The 9,616-nt window shown below is 42.3% G+C and overlaps 1 pseudogene; it reads right to left on the bottom strand.

The window, feature by feature from the left end:
* Positions 1-5,369: 5,369 nt before the first annotated feature.
* LOC122144560 overlaps positions 5,370-9,616 on the bottom strand; it is a 45,898-nt pseudogene continuing 41,651 nt past the window's right edge.

Below are 9,616 nucleotides of genomic sequence, written 5' to 3'. Positions count from 1 at the left end.
ACAGTATCAAGAGCCCTTGCAGCCTGGAACGCGCCTCATCGACAGCGGTGCAGCCACACACTGAGCTCGCTCGCGTTTTGGCTGGAGACACGACACCCAAGAGACGATTCCCAGTCGTTCCACACGTGTTTTAGAGGAGTTCGTCCCACCTGAAAATGTCACCATTGGCTAGAGCATCCCCCCTGGGATCTGAACCAAAGGCTGCGATCGGCGCACTCTTCCACCCCTACCTTATAATGGTCCCCACCCTCAGCAGCAACCATCCCTGAAAATAGAACAACAAATCCTTAATTGAACTACTTTATTGAACTTTATCTAATGTTAATGTTGTACTGTGTCCACAACTGTTCCTTTTTTGTTACTCTATACTTTGTTTTGATTTATACACTGTGTTAAAGATGATTTTTTCTATACATAAGCAAAACCTGCAACAAACATTCTTGAAACCTCCCCCGGCCACTCCAACATTAACTTTACAACTAATTAGCAAATTAAATGAATTTAAAATGAACAGATAAAAATACAAAATAACATTCAAGGACATGTCCCATACGTTTACTGTTAAAAAAATTTCATTGACCCCTTTTAATAGTGTTGTTCCCCACCATTTTTACCCCCCGTTGTTATTTTCCTTTTCTATTTTTTTGACCATTCCCGTATACACTAAATTTAATATAAAAAAAAACCACCCCCTTGGTCAGCCTCTACTGAAGCCAATAAAAATTGAGAACAATGAAACGAATATAACTAACAATACTAATTGGTTCTGTTGAACACGCACCTTGCGAAACATATTAAACAGTAAAATGTCGCCATACAGGTGTTTCGGAACAACAAAAGAAGCCTAAAGGTTTGGAGGCCACGCCATTTCTTTCCCTTTCCATTTTGTTTTTGGTTGAACACTAATTTTGCTTCTTTAGCATACAGTGTTTTGTCTATAATCCAATACACTTATTATCCAAAACAATTTCACAAGAGGAGCACAAGCGAACACAAGTGATTCACCATAATCATTTCTGTACATGTCTGTTGTTAAGTTTGAGTGTTGATTGGTTGTTTTGTTCTCTGGACTCAAAGACAGAGTCCATCACATCCCCTCAACAGCGGCTTTAAAAAATGTCAGAGCAGCTTCCCCCTGTGTCATGCATCAACATCATCTCGGTGAGAGCATTAGCACTACGTTGGGCTGTGCAGAAGCGCGCCCCCACACTCTACCCCTGATTTATAGACTGGTGTATTGCTGCACAGGCACAGAGCAACCCATGTTCTTCTCCTATCTCCAATCCTCCCCTCATTCCCTTTCAGAAATCCTGCTTGCCTCCCTGGCCCAAAGCGACAGCCCACCACCCTCATTACCTTACATGGAATTGAAATATTTATTGACCCTTGTGTGCAGGTGTGAGAGTGCATGTAAAATGTAAAGGCTTCATAGGACTCCATGTCTGTGCCTATGTGAGAAACACAGGAGACGTGGATTTGGTGTGAAGTGTGAGTTTTTGTGCACTTGTCTTTGTTCACCTTAGCTTTGTGCATTGCCACGTAGCCGGGGAGTTTCTCAGCTTCTTGTAGGTATGGTGAGCCATGGCCGGCGACAAACCACATTCTGAGGTGACATGCTCTGAACTGGCTGGCTGCCACACACTACAGCCCAGGCTGAAAGATGTCACCATTCTGCCATATCAGTCTGGAAGAGGTCGGCACAAGAGCGCGGCCGGGAGACGCACGTATCGGTCTCTCCTCAGTGTGTTGATGCTCCGAAAAACTCATTTGCCGTCCAGGTCTGCGTCATAACAACAAAAACACATACAAGCAACTTGACTTTCAATGTAAAATTGAAGCATATTTATTAATATGGTCACATCTGTTCCTTAACATTTTTTTTAACAATTTAAAATGTTCCTTGTTCCAGAAATTTATTTTAGCCCATATGGATTTTCCTCCTCTGACCCTATTTTTGTAAGATTTCTTTTTCATGCTGTCCCCTCTTCTACTGCTAAGACTTCTATGCAAATGTGAAAATGAGTAAGAGCCACTTCAATACAATACTCCAAGCTGTGGGATTGCCAATTTTCTATCCCACTTCATCAATATTCAGCCTCCACATGTCCATGTGACAGATTTACAACAATCTGCACTTCGAACCTGTGAAAAGCCCAAACTTTTTAAGCGCGTCCAAACCAAAAAATGACCTGGGACATAAAACATAGGCCCAATGTTTTTGAAAATGGCAATACAGGGATACAAATACCTATCTGCCAGTGTTGGAAAGGCAGTGTGGGTTTTTTTTTCATAATATCAGGAAGTCAATTGATTTCAGAAGGATTGCAAAAAAAAAATTCAACCGTTCGTGAGCACTTGTTTTTCCGTCGCTTAGCCAAGGCGTTTGCTTGGTTCGGGGTTGTCAACTGACCCCACGTGGCCTGGGAGGCTTCTTCGGGTCGGAGGCATAGACACCGCCAGTGTCTGGGGGGAGGGAAAAAAACACCAGAAATCCATTAAGCTCAGATCAATTTGGCCTAGGACCAATCCGTTACAAAAAGAAATACCAAACGTAATGACTTAACTGAGGGAATAAAAGCTAATTTATAAAAAAAAAAAATCTTGGAAATCCCAACCAGGTGGTGACGAACCTTAAGCAGAAGAAAGTCAATTATCAGCATGTTTCTTCTTTATGAAGGCCATTCCTTATTACTTGACAACCAGGGCAACATCCCGGTTACAACATCAACAACGTGACAATCTATTACACGAATGTAAGTTTTTGGATGAGTAGGAATTAATAGATTAATAAAATCAAAACAAAAATGAAGGCTCGCGTCTATATTATTCATATATTAGTTTTTGGAAAAGGCAGAGTCCACTCACTGGCCAGTCTGATTGACCCAGCATTCCCTTCAGCGCGTCCTCCTCCAGCTTCATCCACCGTGACCCCTCGGCCCGATGAGGGTTTGCGTCAGGGCCAGCCTCTTATCTGCCATACCCTCACCCAGGCTGTATAATCCAGCTTGGTGTTTTCCCTCCTAGGTGCTCAGCTGACCGTTGTGTTTTTTTTGGTTCCCAAGCTGAACCATGCCTTGTGGGGTTGTTGTTGCAATGTTCACTGGGGCAAAAGGATGACCAATTACAAAAAGGATGCATACTTGTGTATTTTTTATGAATCATCTCAATTAACTACCTTTAACATATTTTATAATAATGGAGGACTTAAACTGAATTTTATCATTCACTCAATGCAAACAAATTGCGATGTTTCTTTTTAGGAAGAAAACATGGAATATAGTGTATAAGAACATACGAAGCAAGCCTTTTTTAATTATTTAAATGTTGCTTTTTTGTTTATGCTGGAGTTCAACAGCACCAAGAGCAATGTCAACATTCTCTGTCTGACAACTCTGTGTTTGATGGTAGAAAAATCATATGGGTTTGGACCAACACTGACGTTGACAAAATGTGTGCTACAGAATATATTCCATTTTTGTGGTGGAACTTAATCCCTTTCAAACTTAGACAAACAGTAACTGAAGATTCATGTCCAAGTTTCATTCCTGCTCTTCACACATGAGAGAGCAGCAATTGATGCTGTAAGATGCCACTACAAGCTGTATTATTACGGCAAGTGTGTGGATATCAGTGAAAGCACTTATGTCAACTGCTGATCTCCGTCTCCATTGATGTGATGACCCATGAACAGGGACACTTCTGCTGTATTACTTCTGATAAGAGATTCCCAGGAACATCTGGACTGCAAACCAATCCCTCTCTTTATTCACGTTCTTATCTCTTCTCTGTATGGATACACTTCTTCTCTGTCTAGGTCACAGTGGGTATTATCTTCTCTGCATTTTTAAGATCGCTCCATCTTGTGCAAACATTTTTTATCTCTTGCTTTTAAGTATAAACCATCACTAAATTGTTTTTTAAAATTTTATGCTTAAAAAGAAAAAATCACAGTACCCACTTCCGTGGTTTCATTTTTTTTTATAAAAGAAATATAATAAGTTTCAATTAGCACAAGTATGGCATAGTATGCCAGTCTTTTTTTTGTTATACATTAAAAATCTATTTCAAATGAAATGCTGTACTTTTGAACTTTTCCACAAAAATACTGATAAGCACAAATCCTCCCTGACCACGATATCCCCTATCCTGAATTTGCGTTTTCTCACACTAAACCTAAGCACATATTACATGCAAGAGTTGAATTTTAGGGGATCTGTTGGTCCCATTTTTTGGAATGTTTTCCTGCAGCAAGCTGAAAATAATCTGGAAGGTACAACGACTCCCAATGGTCATTGCGCGCTGTGCCTCACTGTTCTCTCTCTTGAAAACCAGATTTCAAATTATATTGTAAGCATCTGTGGGAGTACAGACTATGTGGTGACGTGAACGAGGCTTCTGTCTTCTGTAGCATGAACTAAAAGGACAAGGCACACAACAATGTAAAATGACACCATCTATTACAGCACCACTGGTTTTATTGGCTCTTAACAGGGTGGGTTTGCTATGAACCTATCGTTTGGCCCTGTAAACTTCAAACATTGTGGCAGCAAGGTCTGCTAAACTCACAGTAGTCACACTGCTCAAATTAATTCATTCATGTTCATAACAATAACAGAAAAACTAGAGTTCCACCTCGATGGTAACCTTCCGCTAACGGTGCCCCAAATTTAGGTACACTTAACTGTCAGTTAACCAAATGACGAAAACAAAACCTGCTTGGATCGAAGCTACGCTCCTTGGTGCCAAGAAGATGTGTCACACTAGGCTAGCATCAAACTGCTAATGTTATTAATGTGTTTAAGTATCCCAATATTTAAATGAAGCAGATCCTCCCCAACACACCGGCGGGCACAGCTTTGGATGGCAACTTAAAACAGACTGTGATTGAACCAAAGACCTAAACTGACTTGCATTTGAGTTGTCATTCTGGCTTTGCTGTGAGTGTATCAAAGCATAATCCGCTTTTGCTCTAAAGCGTGCCATCGCTTCGGCATGACCCAGCCCAGAGTCTGGGTTTTGGGACAAAGACCATCACTTTAGATGCCTCTCATTAGAGAGAACCTCTAGTTCCCCAACATATTCTTCCTTATCAGTTTTTACTAGGAGAGAACCCGTGTAATCACAAGTTAATTTTGAAATTAAAAAGGCGAGTGACAGGCAAGATGTCATTAAGGCTATATCTTCCTGTGCTCCGCAACGCACGTCTCATCCTTTAATCCTTTCTCTCACTTTTGTTCTTTTATCATTCTCTTGTAACTGCTCACTTGACATACAGTAGAGTTTTGAATCAAACTTCAATAGAAAATCAAAGCACCTGGGGGTTTTTGCCTTCGAACTTGTTAAACCTTCTCGCGCCAATCATTCAAGGTTCAGGGATTGAACTGTCCTAGCACCTCGTCGGGCTGAGTGTACCTGGGAACAATACATATGAGTTTTTAACAGAAAAGCTACCTCCATCCAGGGCTGTGCGATACCTGGGTGCTATGCGCATGTGTTGGGTGTGGGCGGAGGAGAACAATATCTTTAAAAAAGATAAGCAAAAGCAGAGCATTCATTGGCACATATGGACCCACTTAAACAGCACAGTGGGGGGGATGGCAGATACTATTTAGCCGTGCAGCATTGTGGCCCATTTCTCCCAAAAGGCCAAAACGACCATGCTGTAACTCCTGTTTAGTCATGAAATCACCAACATCATTTAAAAGTGGCTCCTGTTTTATTTATGTGCCTCTTAAACCTGGGATTGAAGTAAATTGTTTAGCATCATGCCTGTTTTTTGAGCCTACTGACGAATTCTTTATTAGAAGGGGCTAATTCATTTTCCAATCAGAGAAAAGAGAAAAATGCTAAAAAAATATCATCAGTTATGCTCATATTTCCTTTCCTAAAAATGTGATTAATATTAAGATGGCTTAAAAACATAGTGTTTTGTTAATGTACCCATGGCAGTATACCAAAAAGTTTTTTCTTTCACATCTTTACACCATGAAATTAGTTTAAGTACCTTTAAGTAAATGCCATAGTAATTTTGGAAGTGAAAATCATGATACTACAATGGTATTCTGGACAGGTGTAGTGCATGGCAATACCATCGGTTTTTACACATTTACCATGGCCAATTACCATGGTATATTTTTGTGAAGTACTTTTGAGGTACCAAGCAAATATCATGCTAAACATTTAAAAAGCTAACACTTACAAAAAGAGTGCAACCATGGTGTTGTTTTAGCACAATGGTAGTATCATTGGTTCTTCTTCGGAAGTACCATAAAAAAAAACATGGTATATTAATTCCAGTAGCATGGTATATATCAAGTACCATAAGTTATATAAATAACCTCCTGCCGGAATTTCAGTACCATAGCAGCAAGATTAAGGGCATTTATTTTGGAACATACCCTGGTAAGTTTGTACATCTATGAAACTCCGCCCGTGGTCCATGTGCCCAGATGGGGAATGGTCCCCATTTTTTAATCTCCACATTATGTACGGTGAGTGTAAACTGGGTGGAGCTCATTGGTGGGAGACAGCCCGCTGTCAATCATCAGATGGGGAGAAGATACTGCTTCTGCTGTTTCCCCCTGTCAAAGCTGCGGAGAAGCAGTTTACATGGCACTGCCATTTACGCAAATCAGTCACGTTGAAATTAATAACATCAGAGGTCAGCATCAGCACGACTAATGGAAACAAGGCCCTCCATTTGGATTGATGGGTCCCCTCTGTCAAATAACATGCAACAGAATGGGATGTGTTGTTCATGTGAACGACCTGTGGCGCAATAGGGTGTTCTCCCACAGAATGGGCCGATATGGAGCATCAACTCTGGTCCCATTGGGTCATTGACATCTTGTACAGTCAACTAGCACGATGGCAGAGCCATTCCCAGAGGCAGGGCTTGCCCCATGTCTGTAGCCAGGATTCAGACTAGAGCCTATGTTTAGAGCACCAGCCCTTCCTCCCTGTCCAGAGAGTCAGCATCTCACTACCACCCAACCGCTCTTATCCCCACCAGCCAACTGCTTTGAAGTGGGTGCAGATATCCTGGGGCGATTGCTGTACTGTGAACCTCCCAATTTTGACCAGAGTCCCACCGATCCATTGGCTGTCACCTGTGCACACAATGGTGGCCTACTACTGGGAAAACAATCCTTCGAACCTGGATCCCGCAACTCGTAGAACTGTGGGAAGAAGACTGGAGCTTGGTCATTGGAGTCTCTTTCCACCTGAATGATGCAGTAGTCCCAGGCTTAAAGAAGTCCACATCCCCCTTTGTACTGTCACAGTTAGAAATGTGCGCTCATGTGGCTGCTTTTTCAAAGTTCCAATCTTCTCCTTTTAGCCTCACTATGCCACGACGGTTCACCTTGTCGGTCTCGATGAAGAATTTGAGGCGGTCTTTCATACTCCACCGATGAATACCTAATACCTCAATGAACCGAATTTTTCAACCTTCATCACCATCGGTGGCAGCCCACTACCAAACTACCTCGCTGTTGAATCTGTCCAAGTTTCCTCCTGCATAGAGAGCCATGTAGACCCTCTGGGTGAAACACTTGGAGGATGGCTCCATTGACGTCCAGAGAACTATGATGGATGGCTGTTCCTGTGCCTGAAAGTCCTCCATCCATCACACAGCCTCTACCACAACGAAGATGTATCGATCCACCACTTCCCTTTCCAAAGAGCGAAGAACAGTATAGATTGTGCCGGTGTGCTGGGTTGATGGAGAAGAGGTTAAGATTGATCTCATTGCGCACATTCTGCACAATTCTGTAGGTAAGGGATAGCCAGTCTTCCCAACTTTTTGGATCATCCTAGTACTCAGTGGCTCCTCATCTCCATTCTGGAAGTTTGTCCGCAGGGGAGTTTTTTTCTCAGGCACCGTGACACCCAAAAAGCATTTTTTTGTCCTAGTTCGCACCACACAGGAAAACTGTGTGCAAGGTTGTCATTGAGATCCTGCGCAACTTCGACTAGAACATCAGGCAACCCCGTAAGACCCCCCCCCTGCCCCATTCTCATCAGTGGCCAACGGTACCAGGACTTGCCATGCAGAGCGAACCTCGCGATGTTAAAACGACGGTTTGGCAAAATATCCACCGTCCTTCACGTCATCCTCATCTATGGAGACAATTCGCTAACCCCAACTCCCTGCCCATTGTATAGATACCGCACTGCATGCTGTGGTTCCGCCTCCTGATCTGGATCGTGGCGCCCCTGAGACCTGTGTGGGAAGAACAGATGGAGAAAAAACAGCACACATATTTGAACATTCAAACACACTTGTCCCACAGAACATATGAGGCACTTGAAAAGTTAATGATAGTCACAGCAAAGCGAATGCCGAATAGTTCCTCCATCTCCAGTGCGCCTTTTTTCCGGTATGTACACAGATCAACTGTCACCAAAATAGTTTCATAACTCGTTTAAAAAGGTTGAATATTCTTCTCTGCAACCAGTATTGCCTATTTTCTCATTCAACTACAATGTTTCTGTTTGAGTATTTTTAAACCCCCTCACACACTCTAGTACCAGGACAGGAAGCTCTGTAAAGTTCCTCCCATGACGCTAAGCATGGTACTCAGTCTCTGAGTGAAACGGGGTGCCAGGGCATACATTCTGGTTGATGACGTTAATGACACACCATTGTCCACCCGGTTTTCCCTCCCCCCCCCATTTTCCATCTTGATGCGAACCAGATGCCGGTAAATCGTTAGCGCCCTTTTGGCCCCCTGCTCCATAGTCGGAGTCTAAGCCGCTGGGCAATGAAGATCGTAGCCAACCTCTGGGCTCCCACATCGAAACGTGCCCCCCATGGTGTTCCCGGGTCCTGGTTAATCTGTTTTTACCCCCGGCAGTTTGGGCATTGGCAACCCTGTTTGGGGGGTTTTGGGAAGCGTTAGCATTCTAGGAAGTGTGAAGCTTGGTTTGAGCTTGGAGTAAAAAAAAGAATGTTCCACTATTAATCCTGTGCTCATTTGGATTGAGGATTACATAAAGGACCAAGAAAAGCCTCTAATGCACACAGGCATGAGCATGATTTGTGCTTTAATACTGAAATCAAACATTTATATATATATATATATAGTATAAACTATTAATATTAAATATTATTTATGTATAACACACACATAACAACATGTCCCCCCACAGAATGGTTTTTTTTATTGTACATATTTTTACACTTTTTTTTTTTATACCTTTTCTCTAGTCCCAATGTGTCATTAAACAAATTCATTTGATCCTTTGGAACATGGCCTGTTCTTCATTTATAAAATGATACACCAAATTGTTTATAACCTACACTCTCTGCTGATACTGTATATGAACTTCCTATATCTGAATATCACCTGTACAATGTACTGATGTATTAAATCTCCAAGAGAAAATGCACGTTGAACCCCCAAATGGCTTTATCTCCACCCATGGTACACTACCTTGCAGGGCGGAAAAGGCTCTAGTTTGTGTTTCCCGCCAGCTTTCTGTTTTTACCAGTCCGGATCAGATTCTATATTGGAGACAAAACACCATCGGGATCTGGCGTGATGTGTGTGAGCGATTTTCATTAGAACAACTTCCATGCTCTCCCTGGCTAACACGGCCATCACGGTGGGTG

Source organism: Cyprinus carpio, unplaced genomic scaffold (assembly GCF_018340385.1).
Source record: "Cyprinus carpio isolate SPL01 unplaced genomic scaffold, ASM1834038v1 S000006725, whole genome shotgun sequence".
NCBI classification, from domain to species: domain Eukaryota; kingdom Metazoa; phylum Chordata; class Actinopteri; order Cypriniformes; family Cyprinidae; genus Cyprinus; species Cyprinus carpio.
Note: the sequence above shows the minus strand (reverse complement) of the source record. Positions and strands in the feature narration are given on the sequence as shown.